The sequence below is a fragment of the Macrobrachium nipponense genome, chromosome 27 (genome assembly GCF_015104395.2).
Source record: "Macrobrachium nipponense isolate FS-2020 chromosome 27, ASM1510439v2, whole genome shotgun sequence".
NCBI lineage: Eukaryota > Metazoa > Arthropoda > Malacostraca > Decapoda > Palaemonidae > Macrobrachium > Macrobrachium nipponense.
The window spans coordinates 34370873-34394973 of record NC_087216.1 but is presented as its reverse complement, the minus strand read 5'-3'; the positions used below and the strand labels follow the sequence as shown (position 1 = coordinate 34394973).

The 24101-nt window shown below is 36.6% G+C and overlaps 1 pseudogene; it reads right to left on the bottom strand.

Annotated features, from left to right (window-relative positions):
- LOC135201014 (zwei Ig domain protein zig-8-like) overlaps window positions 1–24101 on the bottom strand; it is a 1050703-nt pseudogene that overhangs the window by 542441 nt on the left and 484161 nt on the right.

Below are 24101 nucleotides of genomic sequence, written 5' to 3'. Positions count from 1 at the left end.
AGGGCTGGCGCGGGATCCCAGCTCTGTAGGAGAGGCTTCTGCCGTGCCCCGGCGTACTAAGGGTCTTGGTGCTGCTCTGCACGTCTGGGCGTCGACCTTTATATTTTCCTTCGGAAGACGTCTGCTGCTTATTGGTCTGACCCAGTGTTTAGTAGCTCCCTTAATGTAGCAGACTGGTGGTCTCCAGCGACTCCGTGGACACCTATCTACATCCTCCAAAGGAATTAGTAAATTGTTTATTCCTTAACATAAGCGTATAGGATTTATATATATCCATACTCATATTGATATATTGTTATAGTTTTTTATGTTTACCCTGTTATGATTGATTTGTGGTCGTGCGTGAATTTAGATTTATTAATTAGGTAGGTAATTTTAAGGTTTTCACTTATATTGAACTCATTACTTCTTTCTAGCTTTCTTTAGTTTTAGGCTAGTGTATTCATTTTGGGCCCGCTCTATTAGAGCTATTTATTTGCTAATTACTGTGTTTTCTATTTATATTACTGGTTTAGGGTTTAGCTTTTTAGTTTTAGGGGATCCTTGTGTTGAAGACATGTTAATTTGTCTTCTGAGCATATAATTGCCATATAGCTCTCTGGATACTTGGTTCATTTGTACTTGCACAAGGTTGATTTAGTATGAAGTTTTGTTTTTATAATAAATATTGTTAGTTTTCTTGGTGTTTGTTTACCACATTCCCATTCATTGTGTTGCATTATTACTGCCTACGATCCCTAAATAACATCTTTAAAAGATTCTGCAGAACGGCCTCCTAAGGGTCGTAACAGATTGGCGACCGTGACAGGATCGTACGCAGGTGCACGCAGTGTTTGTGTTTGTGGGGCAGCACTAGGTTAATTTGATAGTATTTATTTAGTTTTGTCATTTATATATTTAATATTTTCCTCCCCTCCTAATTTTGTCCATAGTCATGGAGGACATTGCTTTCAATCCTGGTGAATTTTTGGGATCAGCGGATTGCATTAAGTATTTGCACATCCTTAATAAAAATTATCTAATGCAGTGTGCCCGGTGGTTGGGTGTTACTTATAAGTCCACGGATACAAGGGCTCATTTGTTTGAACTAGTGGAGGCAAAAGTAGCCTTAGGTTTGGCTGAAGGGGAAGATTAAGTTCCAGTATTGGAAAGTGATTTGGACACGGATAGTGCTTCTGAAGTAGAAGTTAGTATAAATCCAGGTTTGTCTCTGTTTGAGGACCCCCCTCCTGCACAGCTTATCTATAAGGGCCCAGCTAATTTTCCTGTTGAGCCAAACAAATCTACTAACCCCTTTCTTGCTAGTGATACAGTGGTGAATAAGGTTGAGCCTTCTCGTTCAGGCATGAGCCAGGAGGAGGGAGAATATAAATTAATATGTAAACGTATTGAGTTGTTAAAACTGGAACATGAGGAAAATGAACGAGCCAGGAAGCAAGAGTTGGAGATGGCTAAGGTAAAGTTGGACCTTGCTAGGATCCAGGGTGGGTCCAACCAGATTAGTACCCTAGTAATTTTCACCAAGATAGCTTTAATATTGGGGCTGCTCTAAAATTAGTGCCCATTTTTGACGAAAGCAATGTGCCTGAATTTTTCAAAGCTTTTGAGAGGGTTGCATCCCGGTTGGCTTGGCCTACTGAAATGTGGACAGTGCTTATTCAGTGCAGGTTAGTGGGCAAAGCCATTAGGGTGTATAATAGTTTAGAGGAGGGAATGGCTAGAGACTATGCTAAGGTTAAGGCTTTAGTTCTCAGGGCCTATGACTTAGTCCCTGAGGCCTATCTTCTCAAATTCAGAACTGTAAGCAAACCACTACTATGACTTTTGTTGAATATGCTCGTCTCAAGGAGGAGCAATTTGACGATTGGCTTAAGAGTCGTCAGGCTGTCTCTTTCTCCTCCTTGAGAGAGCTAATGTTACTTGAAGAGTTCAAGAAGGTTTGTGGTAGGGAACTAAAAATGCATTTGGAGGAGGTGAAAGAAGTGAATCTTGCAAAGGCGGCCCAGGTTTCCGATGAATTTGTACTAACCCATAAGGCTGGGTCCGGCAATTTCGGGTTGTCCAATTCCACCTCTCAGTCCTCTAGACCAAATAATCTTAATAGTTAGTAATGGTGAGGTATCAAAGAGAGAGGGTAATGTACCTGGGAAAAGTATACCTGGGAAAGTCTCTAGGTGGATCGCGGCTCACTAGAGTCTTTTCCAATAGTGACCAGACAGTCTCGGCCAAGCTAACCCTCTCCGTGGTAATTGTTATTGGTGTAATAAACCTGGGCACAGGCAGGCACAATGTAATGCCAGGAGGAGATATTTACTTAGGAATAGAAATGACAATAATAGGGCTCCTGTATCTTTGATTGGTAAGGTAAATGAGGTTCCCAACAATAATCCAGTAAGTGACAAAAAAGTCTCTGAGTGGGGGGCTAACTACCCTGTTGATTGCTCAAATCCTAATTTGTGACTTTTCAATAAGTATGTGTGGGAAGGTAAAATAAAGACCGCCCCTTCAGGTTATCTGGATGTGAAATTTTTAGAGATACTGGGTCAGCTAGATCCCTGGTATTAGCAGATTCAATAAAGAATTTTGTTCCTTTTTCAGGTGAATATGTAGTCCTGGGTGGGTTTCCAGACACCTTAGTATCTGCCCCTTTAATACAGGTGGAAGTAGCTTTCCCGGGCTACCATAAATTTGTTGAATTAGCCGTGGTAGAGAGTCTGCCGGTGCCTAGGATTGATGGTATCCTAGGTAACGATCTAGGTAATAATGAGAAAGGTCAAGAAGTTTTCCCAATAGTTTCGATCACTGCTTGCCCCAGTGGCAGTTACTACTCGGGCTGCTGCAAAATTGCAGCTGCTACTGATGATGAATCTGATTTTTAATCTTAGTAGTTTAGATGTAGATGTAGAAAGGCCCGGGCTAGTAGATAGTAGCAGTAGTATTGGAATTTTCAAAGTTTTGAAACCTCATTGTGATAGAGTAACTTTCATCCAGGCCCAGAAGGATGAATTTAATTTTGAGTTGGGTGATACTGGCGACCTAACAAAGCCCAGGTTTTGTGTTATTAAGGGGCTTTTGTATAGAGTTAGTAGACCTGCGACCCATCAATTAAATATGACCTCCCGAATTGAGCAGATTGTGGTGCCTTCTAAATTTAGAGATGCAGTGTTGAGTTTGGCTCATGAAGACACTTTCGCTTGGTCACTTTGGCATAGGTAAAACTTTTCATAATTTGATTAAAATATTTTGGTGGCCAGGAATAAAGTCTTCGGTTAAAAAGTTTGTGAGGGCATGTGAAATTTGTCAAGTAATGGGTAAGCCCAACCAACCTGTTCCTAAAGCTCCCTTACATCCTATACCGGCTATTGGGGAACCCTTTTCAGAGTTGGTGATAGATGTAGTAGGCCTTTGCCAAGAACAAAGTCTGGGTTTACTTATTTGTTAACAGTGATGGACCGAGCTTCTCGATATCCAGAGGCTTTTCCTATGCGTAAGGTACTTCCAAGCCGTATTGTGACAAGCTGGTGGAATTCTTTTCTAGATTTGGGCTTCCTTGTAAAATTCAATCCGACTGTGGAACGAATTTTACAAGTAAGGTTATTTAAAGGTAAGTGTGCTGAACTGGCCATTCAGCATTACTAGTGTGCCTTATCACCCAGAGAGCCAGGGTGTGGTAGAAAGGTTCCACCAGACTCTTAAGTCAATATAAAGAAATATGTTTGAGCAGGGAGAGGATTGGGATAAGGGCTTCCCTTTTTGCTCTCTTTGCCATCCGAAATTCACCCAACTCTTCCACGGGCGTCGCTCCGTTTGACTTAGTGTTTGGGACACAAGATCCGGGGTCCTTTGGAAAATTTTTCAGAATTATTGGAAACCGGTCAAAAGGGGGAGAAGAGTGTGGGAGAGGTGGTGGATGAATTAAAACAAAATTTATCCGTAGCTTGGAAGTTTGCCCAAGAGAATTTGTCCTCTTCACAATGTAAAATGAAATTAAAATTTGATAGAAAGAGTAAGGTACGTTCCTTTGAACAGGAGAATTGGTATTAGTCTTGAGTATAGACTCCGATAACTTCCTTGAGCCTAGGTTTAAGGGGCCCTGGAAGGTCTTAAGAAAGTTATCGAATGTCAATTATGAAATTGAAGCTCCTGGTACTCAGAGGAAGTGCCGTATTTTTCATATAAAATCGGTTGTAAATCATATGTAACTGGTAGAAACCCGACCCCCCCCTTGTCTATAGTCTATGAACCGGTTACTAGTGTTGTAGAATATGTTAGTGACCATTGAAAGATGGACTTATTGGATCAGGTGTCCTCAGATGCTCTTTGGTAATAACCTTCAGAATTTGGAAATTTTAAGAACTGGGTTAGAGCATCTGGAGGCATCTCAGAGAGATGAAATTATATGAAATTAATAATATCCTTTCCCGACTTATTTCAGGACTCTCCGGGGCGGACGAGCTTACTCCAGCATGATGTTGATGTGGGCAGTGCTTTGCCAGTTAAGCAGAGTCCATATCAATTGAACCCTGAAAAACGTGCAATAGTCGAAGAGGAAATTAAATACATGCTGGAGCATGATCTCGTCCAACCTTCGGTCAGTCCTTGGAGTTCCCCTATAGTCCTAGTAAAGAAACCTGACGGTAAGTTCCGGATGTGTGTGGATTATAGGAGGGTAAAATGCCAGTACAAAAGATGACTCTTTTTTCCACTTCCTCGTATTGAGGATTGTCTCGATCAGATAGGACTTCAAAATTTATTACCAAATTAGATTTATTAAAGGGTTAGGGTTGGCAGGTTCCCCTAGCTGATCGAGCTCGTGAAATATCTGCTTTTGTTAACACCATTTGGACTTTATGAGTGTAAAGTTATGCCTTTCGGATTGAAAAATGCTGCCTGTACCTTCCAGCGTTTAATGACAGGGTTATTTGTGGGCTGGATGGTACTGAGATTTATATTGATGACCTTGTGGTTCATAGCAATGATTGGCAAACCCATGTGGTTAGGTTAAGGAAGGTATTTGAGGCAATTGCGAGCTGCAGGCCTAGTGGTGAATCTCGGGAAATGTGAATTTGGCAAGGCTAAGGTTATTTATTTAGGTCATGAGATTGGCTTGGGTCAAGTAGCCCGAAACAAGCTAATCTTGAAGCCATTATTGCTTTGAAGAGACCGTGTAATGTTAGAGAAGTGTGTAGTAGAGTATTCGGGGTATGATGGGTTACTACCGCAGGTTTGTTCGCAACTTCTCTGACATTGCACAGCCTCTTACTGGTTTACTGAAGAAAGGACAAAGGTTTGCCTGGTCTTCTGAATGTGAAGAATCCTTTCTGAGGTTGAAAATGTTGTTGGTGTCCAATCCTATATTGATTTCGCCTAATTTTCCAGAAGCCTTTTATTATTGCTGTAGATGCCAGTGATGTTGGGATGGGCGGAGTTCTTTTTCAACGTGGTGAGGTAATGCTATTGGTATTGTACGCCCAGTCTTTCTTACTAACAGTCGTAAGTTGCTGGCGGCGGAAAGAAAGTATTCCACCATTGAAAAGGAAGCCCTCGCCTTGGTTCGGACACTTGACCATTTTAAGCCTTATGTCACAAACTTTTCATGCCCTGTGGAGATCTGGACTGATCATAACCCCTTGATATTCATAGAGCGGATGAAGGGCTCCAATCAAAGAATCTTGCGTTGGGCCCTACAGTTGCAGGAGTTTAACCTAATTATTAAACATATTAAAGGCGCAGATAACTGCATTCCGGACACCCTTTCCCGAATGTAGGAGCCAGCCCCTCCTCTCTGTTGCCTGGCCTCTGAAATTTTCCTCAAGTTTGTGTATATATATATGTTTACTAATTGTTAATTGATCTGTCCCATTTTTCTTTTGGACTATGATTGGTTGTTTCCAGGTATGAAACAGAATTTGACTCTTAATTTGTTATACCTTCTTTTTCAGGTGTGAGGTATAATTTAACTTTAATATATAGGTCCTGAGTTTGAATTGTTTTGTTGATTCAGTTGACTAAGTGTATTTACCTTATGGGTTAATTCAAGTTTGTTGTTTTCTCTAGGTTAAAAAAAAATTTCTATTCAATGAATAATTTTTTTTTTGTTTAGGAGGAAGGTGTCATGTAAGTGTAAATAATTGTTTTTATTTTCAGATCAGCCTTGGTCGAGTGTAATATTTTCTTTATTTTATGTTTAAGTATTAAGGTACATAGTTCGTTGCATTACTTTGAATATTGTGATAGTGATGCTGTTGCTTCTTCCTCTAGTAGATAATTATCAAACAACCCTATTAACGCTTTGTTATTGTTTACTTTCATTGGAGAGTGAGTGACGGTGCGCAGTGTTATTTGCGCTTGGAAAAGATACGTCGCCTTCCCAGAACAGTTCGGGCCAGTATCGTCCCATCCCACAGAAGGAATTGAGCGCCAGACAACAGCCACCTCGGAATATTTGCTTTTTGACAACACCTACGTTGTTTTGGAGGATTTATTTCTTCATATTCCTCAAGGTTTGACCCGCCGGTGTATGAAGAGCCACCTGCGGCGTATGTCTTGATCACGGTTTTCATCTCTGCCTCGCAAGGGCTTGTGTCACTTGCGACCTGCCCCCTTGCTTTTTCCTCCTCCGTCGGAGGAGTCCACGGGTTGACAGGGCTGGCGCGGGATCCAGCTCTGTAGGAGAGGCTTCTGCCGTGCCCCGGCGGGTACTAAGGGTCTTGGTGCTGCTCTGCACGTCTGGGCTGTCGAGGCTCGTGAGGAGTCACGTAGGGAGGCTAACACTAGGTAAGGTGTCGACCTTTATATTTTCCTTCGGAAGACGTCTGCTGCTTATTGTCTGACCCAGTGTTTAGTAGCTCCCATAATGTAGCAGACTGGTGGTCTCCAGCGACTCCGTGGACACCTATCTACATCCTCCAAAGGAATTAGTAAATTGGTTATTCCTTAACATAAGCGTATAGGATTTATATATATCCATATCATATTGATATATTGTTATAGTTTTTTATGTTTTACCCTGTTATGATTGATTTGTGGTCGTGCGTGAATTTAGATTTATTAATTAGGTAGGTAATTTTAAGGTTTTCACTTATATTGAACTCATTACTTCTTTCTAGCTTTCTTTAGTTTTAGGCTAGTGTGTTCATTTTGGGCCCTCGCTCTATTAGAGCTATTTATTTGCTAATTACCGTGTTTTCTATTTATATTACTGGTTTAGGGTTTAGCTTTTTAGTTTTAGGGGATCCTTGTGTTGAAGAACATGTTAATCTGTTCTTGGGGTGGGCATATAATTGCCATATAGCTCTCTGGATACTTGGTTCATTTGTACTTGCACAAGGTTGATTTAGTATTAAGTTTTGTTTTTATAATAATAGTTAGTTTTCTTTTTCCCTGGTGTTTGTTTCACATTCCCATTCATTATGTTGCATTATTACTGCCTACGATCCCTAAATAACATCTTTAAAAGATTCTGCAGAACGGCCTCCCAGGGTGGGGGGGGGGGGGGGGTAACATATATATATATATATATATATATATATATCTATATATATATATAGATATATATTATATATATATATATGTATACTTATTAACAAATAAAGATGTGATGCATATCAATTATGATACCTCGCTATTATAAGACCAGGCAAAGATCAATAGGCCTAGCCAAACATTCATAGGTAAACATTCAGCATCTTTCTATATTTAAAAACAAATGAAGGTCCATATACCCTCTTCCCTCTCTAAACCTGCATTGTTCCTCCCCTATTAGCCCTTCAGTCATCAGTTTTGCTTACTTAACCAGAATCGCAACATACACTTTACGGAATATACAGAGCAACGTTACGCACATATTATTGCTGCCGTCATCTCTAATGTTAATTTTTACTTTCATACAATGCAAAAAGAAAAAAAAAATCTGCTCGCTCGTCCCTTGGGAATTTTTTTTCCTCATCCAGAAATAATTTACAAACTCCGGTCAGCCACTTAATCAGACTATCACTTCATAAATTCAGCAAATTCTTCAAAATACTCCACTCACCCACAACTGCATATATTTCAGACAGCGTTTCTCCATTTGCATCTTTTACCACGATATATATTCATTCACTAACCTTACTCTTACCCTTTCCTTCCCCGTAGAAACATCTTTATTCTCCTTAAAATTTTGTCCACCTTCCTTCCTATATTATCGTTATTTTTTTACGATCTGCCTTTTCCTTCTCGGCACTGGTCGTTCCAGATAATGCTACCTTCAAGTTTTTCGGCAAGTCCTTTGGAATGAGGTCACTTGTCCAAACCCTTGTCCAACCTGTCTCTCGGTTCCACACACTGACCATAAGAACGAGACCGGGGATCATCCACTGGCGAAGCAAATGAGCTTATATCTGGTATACGAGTATGTATGTATGTACGTATGCATATTTTTTTATGCATGTATGATATGCATGTATATATATATATATATATATATATATATATATATATATATATATATATATATATAACTCTGTGGTAAGGCGAGGGCTACTGCATCAGGAGCGGGTGCAGCTAAAGAAGCGAGCTCACATTGGGTTCAGAGTATGTCAGCTAAATGTTGGGTCCATGACTGGGAGAGGTAGAGAATTGGCTGACTTGATGAGAGAAAAGAAAGTAGATGTTGTGTGTGTGCAAGAAACGCGGTGGAAAGGAAATAAAGCTAAAGAGTTGGGAATGGATATAAGCTATATTATAGTGGAGCAAATAAACAAAAGGTAGAAATGGAGTTGGCATAGTACTGTCTAGTGAACTAAAGAACTCGGTAATAGAAGTGCAGAGAAAGAATGACCGTATCATCAGATTGAAGATATGTTATGGAGGAGAGATTCTGAATTATATAACGCATATGCACCACAAGTTGGTTGCACAGAAGAAGAGAAGGGAAATTTCTGGAGAGACATGGATGGAATAATGCAAGAACTGGAAGAGCATGATGAGGGTGATAGTTGGGGCAGATTTGAATGGCCATGTCGGAAGTGAAAAATGAGGCGATTTGGGCGGGTGCATGGGGGCCATGGAATTGGGGAGAGAAACCCAGAAGGAGAGAGTGTAGTGGACTTTGCTGTGTCATTCGACATGGCAATAGTAAACACATTTTTTGAGAAGAAAAGGGAACACCTAATAACATATAGGAGTGGGGGAAGATTCTCCCAGATAGACTATTTACTTGTATAAAAGGATAAACTGGTGGAGGTCAAGAACGTAAATAAAGTTATTCCAGGCGACCATGTAGCCCCCCAACACAGGCTGCTATGTATGGGACTTGAAGTTGAAAAGGGAAAGAAAAACCAAAGCTAAAGGGATAAGGAAAATTAAAATAAGGGTACGAATTACAGAAAGGAAGGGGATAAGAAGAGAGAGTTTAAGAGGAGGGTTTTGGAGGATATTGATATAGGGATTGAAGATGTTCAAGAATGGTGGGCACGAAATGCAGCAGTAATAAGAAGGCATGGAAAGGAGCTGCTAGGAGAGACATCTGGTATCATATGGGAAGAAAAGGATAGTTGGTGGTGGGATGAAGACATTGAGAAAGTAGTAAAAGATAAGAAGGAGGCAAAGAAAAGATGGGAAGAGTCACAGTCAGTGGAAGACAGAAATAGGTACAGAGAGAAAAACAAGGTGGTGAAAAAGGTGGTAGCCCAAGCTAAAGCAAAGTCGTATGATGATGTGTATAATGAGCTGGGACAAAGGAAGGATTAAAGAAGATGATGAAGCTAGCAAAGGCTAGAAATAAGAGCACCAAAGATATAACACACATCAAACCAAATAAAGAATCAAGAGGGTGTAGTGCTTAGAAAGGAGGAGGAAGATATTGTGAAGAGATGGAAAGAATATTTCGAACAGTTGTTAAATGAAGAAAATAATAGACTAATAAGAGAGGATGGGCAAGTGAAAACATGGCATGGTAATGAGGTTTTCTAGGCAAGGTGGGACTAAATGCACTGAAGAAGATGAAGAATGGGAAGGGCAACGGACCAGACATGATCCCGGTGAGGCATGGAAAAGCATTAGGAGATGAAGGAGTGGATATACTGTACGATCTTATGATAAAGATCCTTGAACAGGAAAAGATACCAAATGAGTGGCGTGGGAGTATATTGATCCCAATTTTTTAAAGGGAAAGGCGATGTCCAAGAGTGTGGTAATTATAGGGGCATTAAATTGATGTCCCACACTTTGAAGATACTGGAAAGGATGATAGATGCTAGACTGAGAGAAGAAGTACAAATAGGTAAAGAGCCAGATGGGATTTATGAAGGGAAGGGGAACAACAGATGGTATATTTTGTCTGAGGCAAATAATGGGAGAAATTCGGGGAAAGACAAAGGGACCCTACAATATGGTATTCATTGACCTTGGAAAAGGGCTTCTGACAGAGTCCCGAGACAAGAGGTATGGAGGAGCCATGAGGGAGAAGATGGTGCCAGAGAAGTATGTGCGATTTGATACAAGAGATTGTACCGGAATTGTATTTACCAGAGTGAGGAGCAGGTGTTGGGGAGACAGAAGGTTTTGAGGTGAGAGTAGGATTACACCAGGGGTCGGCTCTGAGCCCATTTATCTTTAATAACATAGTGATGGATGTTATAATAGAGGAAGTAAGGGAGACAGTACCATGGAACATATTGTATGCGGATGATATTGTTCTGTGTGCAGAGAGCAGGGAAGATCTGGAAGTGAAATCGGAAAGATGGAGACAAGTACTGGAGGACAGAGGAATGAGAATAAATAGATCCAAGACAGAATATATGGTACCACCACTGAGGGGGATGATAGAGAAAAGTATTCAGCTTGTTGGTGGAGAGCAAATAAGGAGAGTGATAAGTTTTAAGTATTTGGGATCTTTTGTTAACGCTGGAGGAAGTATGGAAGAAGAAGTAAAACATCGGGTACAGGCAGGCTGAACAACTGGAGAGCGGCCTCGGGAGTTCTTTGTGACAAAAGAGTGCCGCTTAGGTTAAAAGGAAAATTTCACAAGACGGTGGTAAGAACAGCAATGCTGTATGGTACGGAAACAGCAAGCATGAGAAAAGCAGAGCAGAAGAAGATGGATGTGGCAGAAATGAGAATGCTTAGGTGGATGTCTGGGTAACAAGAGTGGATAGGATCAGAAATATGACTACATAAGGGGGGAAGGGGGTCAACTAAGGTGGTGGAAGTATCAAAGAAAGTGACGGGGGGAGGGGAGGCCCTGAGAATGGTCAGGACACCTGTTGAGGAGAGATGAGGACCACGCTGGAGACATACTATGGGAGTGGAGGTGCAAGGAAGAAGAAAGAGAGGGAGACCAAGAAAGAGATGGAAGACTGTGTGAGAGGAGATTTCATGAGAAGGGAATTGATGATGGCAGAAGCGCAAGATAGAAAATAGATGGAAACGGCTCATACGAAACGGCGACCCCATATAAAAATGGGAAAAGCTGGGGAAGAAGAAGAAGATATATATATATATATATATATATATATATATATATATATATATATATATATAGGTATATGTATATCATATGAGTCATATCACATACCGTAATTCATATACATACATTGAGCTACAAATGTCCTTTAATATCTAATTCGCTCTACCTCGGAAATAATATATTTTCATATATGTTCCAACGAAGGGAAATTTTTTAGTCAATAAGAAATTTGTCGACTAAAAAATTCCCCTTCGATTAAAACATATATGAAAATATATCAATTCCGAGTAGAGTGAATTACATATTAAAGGAAATTTGTAGCTCGAGATATATATATATATAGATATATATATATATATATATATATATATATATATCGATATATATATATATATGATAGGATATACATATATATATATATATATATATATATATATATATATATATATATATATATATATATATATATATATATACAGGTTTTCACGCATCATCGGGCTAAAAACGAAACAAAGTTAAGAATTCTAAAATGTTAATACAAGAAACGAAAGCCACCAGATGGCTAACTGTTGAATTGCTATAACGAAAGATATAATCCGGTCAGAAAATGAAACAGCACAACACCAAGAGCAATGGAAAGGGTAACCATACAACGTATAAAAAATGAATATTAAACTTTTTAAACGATAATCATGAAGCGTAAACAGTCCAAGGACAATCCTTTCAGCTGAGTTGTTAAACAGAACTATTTACCTTCTTCACTCCCCTCTTGATTTGAGACTGCCTTGACGGAGTTACGCATTTCCAACCTATGGTTGAAAATGCGTAGCGGGCAAGAGGGCTTTCGAACTGGGAGAATTATCTCCTAGTTTGAATCTAAATGTCTCAATTTTTCTCTTCCTTGATCATTTTCCAATCTATTACTTTCTTTCACTCAGTTGCTCCCCCTAGCTGTACTCCTCCTCTTCACTAAAAACCCTAGTGTATGTTAGGTAGGAGCTGGGTCTCTGAACTAGGCTTTATTTCCTTGATCCAAATGGCAGGGACTATAGCGGTTTGGTCCGCCGCTCGATTATGTTTGGACCCTGAGGATATTGATGTGATTCCACATCAATATTTATTGGGGCGGGACTACATGTGGGGACTTGCCTACGGAATCCGGGGAGGTATAGTCTCCACGGTAGAACTCTCGGCAATTTATCCGGATTGCCCTCTAAAATAACATGAGTGGGGATGATTGCATACTAGCTATGCCCTCAGTCCTATCAAGCGGGTTTTGCTTACACTTGAGCCAATCATGTTATGTTAGAGCCATCCCTTCGGGGGTAGGGTAGGGAGTGGACATATGGGAGTTGGTCTCTGCTATGTGTCTTTGGTGAGGGGGAAGTCTTTGAGAGGAGACCCAGTTTTTACCATGGCTTGCAGTTGGTTTCTCTGTAATTTCAAAAAAAAAAAACTAAAAATGGAATATGACTCTGGAAACTCAGTCCCCGGAAAATGTGACCCCCATGACACTAAATTCCCATCTGACCCTGGAAACGAACAAGGACACCCTTTTGACACTTCAACCCAAAAATATACCAACCATGGAGCCTTTTATTAGGCCTAGAAGATTTATCAAAAGAAAATTCCAGCCTAGCCCTTCTCTAGCTTTATTTGAATCACTTTTTGGAAAGGACACTTGGACAAGATTTTTGACAATAGAAAGTGAAAGAAAATTTCAAATTTAAAATTAGAAAAATTATTTACTGACCAGATACCCAACGAAAACATGAAATTTCGTCAAATGCAAACAAATACATGGATAGTGGAAACCACTACTAAAGCCCAATCCGAAAATTACTTACACTAATACGAACATAAATAACGCACAAATAAAAGTCACTAAGCATAATAAACTAAATAGTATTACTGGTACAATAATCCTGCCAAATAATGACGACGAATTAATAGATAAGAATATGTTGATGGACTCGCTTAAAGAAAAGATACAAAAATATTGAAGAATGTGACATCTATGCTATCCCAAGTAGGAAAAAATTCAAAAATAAATATACAATAGCTAAATTGAAATTTAAGAAGGAAATGAACTCCCTTTAACTATTAAAGTATTAGGGCAGACGAGAGAGATAAGACCATATATCCCCAAACCACTACAATGCAAATCATGTAGTAAATATGGCCATTCAAATAAAATTTGTAGAGAAGTTCCAAGATGTGCATGTTGTGGATCATACAACCACACAACAAAAATGGGACTGTGAAAACCCAATTTGCATAAATTGTGGTGGGCAGAATCACCACTCAAGATCAAAGGAATGTGCATACTACCTATACAATACTTGTGAATTAAAAATCTTACAAGAAAGAAGTGGAATGTCAATAAGAGAAGCGAAGATAGAACTAAAAGTAAGAGGTTTACAAGACCCTGCAAGGAAAAACACATATAAAGAGGTAGTAAATAAAGAAGCGCAAAACCAAATTCCTACAATATTGCACAGTATAAATCAAACTGAAAATGCTCATAATATAAAGGCCCAAAATTCAAGCTCGGAAGCTACAGAACATATAAGCAACACAAATGTATATAATATATTACCAACACCAGAAATGCAAGAAGACATGATGAATGTGGAGGACAAGCAAAGTACAAGAGCTAAGTCAAAAGACAAAAAGAGACTACTTGAAACAACCCCACCCAAATCCAAGAAACAAATTAAACAATCAGTAAGACCCAAAATCTATATGGAAAAAAATGAATACCGAGAAGACAAAGTCAACGAAAATTGCTTGCAAACAAAAATGAAATAAGAGAAACCAAATAAAAGAGAAAGTTAAAACATCAGATAAAATTGAAGAAAAGTATTGAAAATAGAACCAAGAACAAAAGCCATTTAAATGCACCTCTAATAAAAAGAACAACTGAGACTCTAAAGCCAATAAAGAAAACAATAGTAGAAATACATCACCCACCAAAAGAAGAACAAAGTACAGCAAAATTATACAACTTCAATAAAATTCAAAAGTTCAGGAAAACAAATAAATAAAGTTACTAAAACAAAACCCCAAACCTTCTTAAAATGTCTATTTTACAGTGGAATATTAGAGGATACGCATCAAATAATGAAAACCTAAAATCATTAATTAGAGAATGTAATGCAAATATCATTTGCTTACAGGAAACTAAAATTGGTAACAATGTTCTCAATGCTGGCATAAATTATAATGTGTGGAAATCAACACAAATTTTAAATGACAACAGCCAAGGAGGAACTGCAATCATAACGCATTCTTCAATCAAATGCCAACCTGTTAGGATTAAACTCGGTAATACAGGCATGTGCAGTTTCAAGTATTCCTGGAAAAAAATAACAATATGCTCAATATATCTGGAAACCGTCTTTAGAAAGTCGCTTAATAGATCATCTTGGAAATAATAGACAATTACAAGTGGAAGATTTAGAAAATCTAATAGAACAATTACCAAAACCTTACTATTAGTAGGTGACTTCAACGCCAAACATCCATGTGGGGAAGTACATCTTCTGACAGGAGAGGAAATATTCTCCTAGATTTTATAGATAACAAAAATTTGATTATTTTAAATGATGGTTCTCCAACAAGATTTGATGTTTATCATAATAGCACCTCTGCAATAGACATTACTTTATGTTCCCCAGAAATTTGTTGCCACAGATTTCAGTTGGAAAGTAAATAATATTTATTTGGGAGTGACCCACTGGCCAATACAAATTGAAGCTAAAAATAAAAAAAAATAATAATATAACATATATACCGAAGAGGAAAAATGGGGGAGGAAGCAAATTTTGGAATTTTATATAAAGAGAAAAACGGTGATTACAAAAAACTATCTGACTTTACAAACACATAGATGCTTATAACATCTAGTAAAAACAATAGATGATAAAGCAAATGAAACTATTCCATTTACCTCAGGCAATCCGACTAGACCACTGGTACCCTGGTGGAATGAGGAATGTAAAGCAGCAAGGAAGATAACGAGAACATGCTTTAGAAGATATGAGACATAAATGTGATGCCAATAGAATTGCATATTTGAGAGCTAAGGCAAGCAGAAAAGATATTCAAGATAGCCACCAAAAGCAAATTCATGGAAAAAAATATATTTATAATATAAAATTCTAAAAACTCAAGACAAAGAAATCTGGAAGAAAATAAATAAACTGCAGGGTAGATATCGGCCAGAACCATTACCTACATTAAAAGTAGAAAACAGCTATATTTCAAACCCCAAACTAGTAGCAAATGAATTGGGTAAATGCTTCGCCAAAACATCTAGTATCTCGAACTATACAAAAAAAATTCCAATTAAAAATCAAAAATTATGTCCCAATACCATAAAATCTAATAATCAGGAAATCTATAATCTTCCTTTCACCATGGAAGAACTGGAAAATGTCCTGAAACTTGCAAGTCCAACAGCTCCAGGGGAAGACAACATTAGATATGAAATGATAAAAAATCTTCCAGATGAAAGCAAAACCTTCTTATTAGAAATTTTAAATGAATTATGGCACTCTCAACAGCATACCTAAAACCGGAAAGAATCTTTAATCATACCAGGCTAAAACCAGGAAAAGACCCAGAATCACCAAGCAGCTATAGGCCAATAGCCCTTAATAGTTGTCTAAGTAAGATATTTTTGAAAAAATGTGAAAATAACAGACTAATATGGGTATTAGAAAAAATAAACAGCATTGGTCCAAAACAGGACAGTTTTGGATTCAAGTAAAAACCAATAAAAAGTACCATAGATCCCCTCTAATGATTACAAGAGAGATACAAAATGCAATGGTTGGTAAAAAACAAAACAATAGGAGTATTTTTTTGATTTAGAGAAGGCATATGATACCACCTGGAGGGAGGGATTTTAAAAAAAATTGATAGAATGGGGAATAGGAGGCAATTTATATGAATATATTAGGGAATTCCTATCTGAAAGATATATAAAAGTGAAAGTGGGGGCAGAAATCTCTGATTCATTTATCCAAGGAGGAAGGAATCCCCCAAGGTAGTGTACTAAGCGTGGCATTGTTTGCTATAGCAATAAATGAGATAATTGAAATGATCCCACCAGGAGTCCAAGGATCCCTTTTTGTAGATGACTTCGTCATATATAGTAGTGGTGAAAAAGCGCTGGACATAACCAACAGATTGCAAGCAGCCATAAATAGGATAAAAAAAATGGGCCGATAGCAAGGGTTTTAAATTTTCACCGCAAAAAACTAAAGCGGTCAGATTTACAAGATCAAGAAGACAGGAATTAATTCCTACTTTATTCATAAATAATGATATAATTGAATATGATGATGAGATAAAATTCCTTGGTGTATTACTTGATAAAAAACTTACATATAAAGAACATATAGAACAACTGGCGATAAAAGTAAGAAAATCCTTAAATATAATAAAAGTAATTGCGCATAATGGACTGGGGTGCTGATAGAACCTCTCTGATAAAAGTATATAAGGCTATTTTTGGCTCTAAGTAAACTTGATTATGCATGTCAAGTATATGGTAGTGCTTCTAAAACCCTATTAACAAAACTTGATGTCCATACATAATATGGGTATTAGACTATGCACTGGAGCCTACAGAACTTCCCCTGTGGAAAGTCTGTATGTAGAAGCAGGAATAGATCCCCTGAAAGTACGAAGAGAAGAAATTGGATTAAAATATATAGCTAAAATAAATAACCTTAATGATAATCCAAACACCAAATATATGAAGAACATACAAATAATTATGACAATAAACCAAGAGCCTCTAAACCATTGGAGAATAGATTAAAACTTGATATAGAACATCTAAAATTAGGAACAAGTAGCATATCAAAAATAACCACTCCTAAAATACCTCCGTGGAGACATGCTAAAATAGAAATCTGTGAAAAATCATTTAATAAGAAGGTAACCGATGCACAATTAAAGAGTGAATTTCTGTCACACCAGGAAAAACATAAACGGGATATTAGTATTTATACAGATGGTTCCAAGTCGAAGGAGGGTGTAGGTTATGCTGTAGTAACAAAAAATATAAAGATAAGGGAAAAAATTCCCAAAATATGCTCGATATTCACTGCAGAGATAAATGCTATATTAGAGCTATAAAACATACCTTTATATGGTGGGAAAGCAAAAGAGAATACCTTTGTAATAACACGGATTCTTACAGTGCTTTAGAAGCGCTTAGACAAATTGAAGAAAAATAAGAAATAAGGAGTGGATAGATATAATAGTAAAACGGAAATCTATAAATATAAAACTATGTTGGGTCCCTTCCCATGTGGGCATAAAGGGTAATGAAGAGGTGGATAAAGAAGCCAAAAAGGCAGTAAAAAAGGTAGTCTATCAAAAAATACAAATACCTTACAATGACATTAAAACAACAATAAATGAATACTGTCAATCAAAATGGGAAAAAGAATGGCTAGAATTGAATCATAAATTAAAGTATATTAAACTTCTGTAAAAAAACCTTGGAATAGACAACAATGGTCAAAGAAGGGAAGATGTCATATTAACAAGATAAGAATAGGACATACATACTTAACACACAAATACTTGATGTTGCAAGGCGAGGAAAGACAGGCCCCTTTCTGTGACCATTGTCGTACTCTGGTCACAGTCCGTCATCTGCTAACTGAATGCAAAAAATTCGAAAGAAAACGAAGATCCAAAAACATATATAATATCCCACTTGAAGAACTATTAGGAGAAAATGCCCCCCCCACTTCATATAGTAAAATATCTCAAAGAAATAAACCTGCTTTATATGATATAACGTCTTATAATTTCAAAGTATACAGTAAGCGTTGAATGGCCTTTGATGCCCAGTGCTTGGTGTTACACCTAAACTTATAAAACCAACCAACCAACCAACCTTCTTCACTCCAGCTGACAGAAACTTCTGTACATTGGCACTTAAATAATTTCATTGAATATATTTTTATGCAGTCAAACATTGGCAGAGTTTCTAACTGAAAGCCTTGGACTGTTTTTCAAACAAATTTGATACATATATAGTAATAAAAAAGGATGTTGATAAATGAAAAGCAAAAATTAGTATTTAGTTTTATACACGTTTTGTAAGTTTACATGGTTAAGTATTCCGTAGTTCTCAGCATTAAGTATGACGTTTCTTTACATTCTAACCATTTAATATATATATATATATATATATATATATATATATATATATATATATATATATATATATAGTATATATATACATACATACATATATATAAAACTCAAGATCGGAAAATCTACACTTAAATTGATATCTGTCAAAGGCATCATAAAAATATTAAATTCATAATAAGACTGAAATATTCGTCATTAAATGGTAGGCAAAAATCCAAACATGATAAAGTTTAAGAAGTTGTATAACTTAATAAGAACATCAAATTGAACGGCTAACGAGTAAGTCGTAGAAAATTGTGTATCTGAAGCATAAAAGGACTTCGTAAAAAAAAAATAAAACCTTTATTTTCAGTCCCGAATGTTCGATTGAATGTTAAATAGGCGTATAAAACTTACCTTATAATGGGAGTGTTGCAACGGATAACAACGCTCGCAAATATTTAGCTTTCCATTTCTGTTGCAACACTGTCCCATTAAAAGGTAAATTTTATATGCATATTTAACATTCAATCGAACATTCGGGACTGAAAATAAAGGTTTTTTTTTTTTTTTTTTTTTTTTTTTTTTTTTTTTTTTTTTTTTTTTTTTTTTTACGACGTCCTTTTATGCTTCAGCTACACAGTTTTCTACGACTTACTCGTCAGCCGTTCAATTTGATGTTCTTATTAAGTTGTACTACTTCTTAAACTTCATCATGTATGGATTTTTGCCTATTTAGCTTTCCATTTCTAAGAGGAAAACCTGTATTACATCGGATACAGCTAAAGATTTCTATCATGCCATGACCGAAATGGACTTGTACTTCATGTTTGCAAATAATAATCTTTCGGCTAAAAACACCCATTCCTCGACTGAGGCCAAAAAATTCATCAAACGAATTAAAACACTACGAAGAATAATTATGTAGATATTGCAAAATGTTAAGTAAGATTCAAGGATACAGATGGAGAAAGGTAAATTCAGATTCTGTTGCAGATATTATGAATGACATGTTTGGGTGAGTAACAAGCAAACACATACACATACACATATGCAAAGTACGCACAGCAGCCAAGTGCTACAGCACTTGATTCATGTTTGCTACTTCCGTGGACCACTTCCTGTCTTCCACAGACTAGTCAATCCACAAGAAAAGTATGTGTGCTAGCAACCTCATCACGATAGACTTCCCAGGTGACCAAAAGGTTGTGACTTTTTGGTGTCCGGTTTCTAAAGGGAACAAGATCGTCGTCCTAACAATGTGCAGTATGTGTTTATGAGTGAGTGGATGCAGGCATGTGTATGTATATCATTCTTACATTCATACCTTGAACTTGTCGAAAATATACTCCAAAACCAGTTTTGCATGAAATAAGACAGAAGGCGCATCGCATGGACCCTCAGAAATATGTTACCAAAGCACATTTGCATACCTTGCAGGCTTAGAAAGACTCCGTTTGGAGCCATGGCAATATATTATATATTATAATCTATATAATATATAATATAAATATATAATATATAATACAGATAATATTATATATAATTATATATGAGTTATATATGTATGGATGGATGTATGTATTGCATATTATATAATAATATATATATATATATATTATTATAATTTATATATATAAAATAAATTAAATAAATTATATATATAATTATTATATTATTAAATAAAATAAATAATATATATATATATATATAATATTATATATTATATATATATAGTATATATTATATATATATAACATATTGATATTATTATATAATTAATTATAATATATATATATATTCTATATAATTAATATATAATAAATATATATTTAATATATATAAATATATATAATTATTATATAAATATATTATATATATATATAAATAATTATTATATATATATAAATATAATAAGATATATTATATTATAAATATATATATATATATATATATATATACCATATATGATAATTATATATTTATATATATATTATTATATACATATGTATATTAAATATCTATATGATATATATATATACATATTATAGATTTATATATTATATATATATATATATATACAGTTTATATATTGCATGGGCCTCGACCCCCCCCCCCCCCGGAGTCTTCCTAAGCTTGCAAGGTATGCTAATGTGTTTTGATAACATGATTGTGAGGGTCCATGCGATACGCCTTCATTTAAACTTTCCACTTGATCAAATCCTCCCTTTCTGTCTCGTTTCATGCAAAACTGATTTTTGTCTGTGTAAAGCTATTAAAATTCATTCGAGTATATTTTCGACGAGTTCAACGTATGAACGTGGGAATGGTATGTATGTATACATACGTGCATCCACCCACTCATAAACACACACACTGTAAGGGCAACGTCCAGGTATCAGAACCCTCGTCCTGACATCTTTCATGGAAATTACATGGAATATATACTAAACTGGACATAAACGTACAGTGAAATTAACTGTCATTCACGTGAACTAATACAGAGAATCTGTTCATTTGAAAACAGTACAAAAAAAAGTGGTGTCATATGTTTTCCTTCTCAGTTTCAGCTAATGTTTGGAATGAATGACTTTATGTCCTTTATCCAAGCTGCCATTCGCTACAGTCGACTCAGAACCGGATATCAATTTCATAACACAGGCAAATGACAAACTAAAGGTTCAAATGATGCCCAGATCATCGGTTTTGACTTGGGCCTCAAACCCAGCTTATACATCATCTGCTGGTATACAGAAAGATGCATAAGGTATTCAAAAAAGAAAGAAAAAAGAAGGCCAATGAAAAAATGAAAAAGAAAAAAGAAAGAGACAGAAAAAAGCAGGCGGGGGTTGGGGGGGTGGTGGGGGGAAGGTGGAGGAATTACAAGAACAGTGCACATACCGAGTGAAATGTTTAAGAACACTTGGACCTCGGAATAACAGGTGAAAATGGAGAGATGCCATCTGAAGTGAATGCATAAATGGCTCGACTAAGCAATCTGAAGATTTGGTTAATGAGGAAAACAGAAGTAATGCAGGACTGAATGACGCAAGATTTGGAATAGTTGGTGTGGCGCCGAGAATTCTTGTGAATGTAGCAGTTGAAGACGTAAGGAAAGCCATTAAGAAGTTAAAGAATGGAATAAAAGCCGGGGAAGATAGGATTACAAGTGACATGGCGTGGTACATAGCTAACAGCATGATCAAGTGCCTGACATGGCTTTGAAAGGTATGTGGGAAACGTTCCGAAGGAAGGGATGAGAAGAGTACTTGTCCCATTATCAAGGCAAAGGTGGTGACACAGGAGACAGTAAGAATTATTTGGACATGAGCCTGATGGAGCGCGGTAGGCTGCGCAAACGTCGGCCTGCGGCAGCTGTAGTTTGCACGGTCGACAGGAAAGTGCACAAACCTACATCCCGACACTCCACGTTTCACACGGGGCGGACAACAAGATCCACTCGCTTTTACTATCATAGAAAAAGATAATGTGACGGGCGATGTATGGTAAGAGTCTGGTTAGGAAAGTTAAACGGTTGACAAAATGTCTAACATGGGATGTACACGAGCGGATGTAGACAAAGAACATTGAGCATAAGGTGTTATGAAACAGTTGAGTAGGCAGTTTGAAAGTAAACCAACAAAGCTGTGAAAAAGCTACTGATTAAATTGATATGGAGCAATATCGACGATGGTGAGATTACTTGATAAGCGGATAACTCATCAACAACGAATAAAACTTCATTAGTGAATAGTGCCTTATTATGTGGATGGGAGTGTGATTGGTTGTTCCGAAAGGGGGTCTGACAGGAGGGTTTGTTAGTTTGTTTGTTTGTATGGTGATTTTACGTTGCATGGAACCAGTGGTTATTCAGTAACGGGACCAACGGCTTTACGTGACTTCCAAACCACGTCGAGAGCGAACTTCTATCACCAGAAATACACCTCTCTAACACCTCAGTGGCTGACAGGAGGGTGTGATTTGTTTCATTAGCTGTTCAATACCTTTACAGATATGACACTTAACGCCACAGAAACGACGGTAGGTGTAGGTATAAGATTTTGGGATAAGAAATGAGTCGTTAATGGAGTGTAGAGAGACTGCAGATTGCAAACGATAGAGCTGTATGTGGGTAGTGAAGAGAAATTGTAGAAACTAGTAAAAGTTTGAAAATATTTGCATGAGAAGAGCATTGAGACCAAAAGATTATGTGAGTTAATGGAACGCAAGATATATCACTGAATCTTTACGTATATAGATAGTGGGAGAGTAAAAATAACTAATGATAGTAGGATGAGAGAAATAATGAATTATTAAATAGAGGAAGCCAGAATGTACTGGTGTCTGCCCAAAAAATAGGGAAGAGATTCGAATCGTCTATAGAAGCCTATTGTTAATGTATGAAGAGGTTGCTGGTCCAACTCTTCTTTGTGGAAATGAAGGTTGAATGTTGAAAGCTAACGATAGAAAGGTTGAAGTTGTTGAAATTACCTACATGGACAGGAAATATTTGAAAGAACTGACAAGGTGAGAAAAGGGCAGCTATGAGGAAGGAGCAAAGGATTAGCACGGGTGAAAAGACAAGGAAAGAATGGATGACTATAGCTTGGGGAAAAATGACTAACTGGCGCATTTAAGTTTTTGGTGAAAGGCGGTAAGGGCAGAAGGTTCCAAGAGCAGCTAATAAGCTTTTTGAGCAAGTGTATGAAAAGCCTAATATTCTGGACATTTATCTACACTGGAGATACTTCCGCAACTCAGCAATTGGAGTGTGAATCTGGTGGTGACCGCAGTGTTTTTGGTTTTGTTCTCCGGAGCCGCTTCCTGGTCGGGGAAATGACTCAGTGCTGAGAAACATGTAAATATGTAAAATATAAAAGCATGCAAAAATAGTTCTATTTAGAATAACCTAATTAAATGGAACGAATATAGGAAAGCGAGAGCACAAATAAAAGTATAATTTCAAATGTTTAAACAAAGCAACGGGAAATAAAACTGAAATAGTTCCCCTTCTGGTTTTCCGGGATAAAGCTTCTATTATATTTATCATTCCCTCGAGCAGGTGTAACACCATTATTTCATTCGCTGTTTTGCAGGGTACATGATTTATGAGAAAATGAGTATGGAATGACAAACATATTTTACATCGAGAAAATTATTATAACGTATAACCATAATAATAATAATACTAATAATAATCATAATAGAAATAATAATAATAATAATAATAATAATATATAATAATACTACTAATAATAATCATAATAATTAATAATTAATTATATAATTTATAATATATTAAGAATAATAATTAATATAAAATAAAATAATAATACTAAATAATAATAATAATAAAAATACTACTACTACTACTACTACTACTACTACTACTACTAATACTACTACTACTACTAATAATAAATAATTAATAATAATAATAATAATAATAAATGTTGCAAAAGGTCCACAATAAGATAAACGTTAA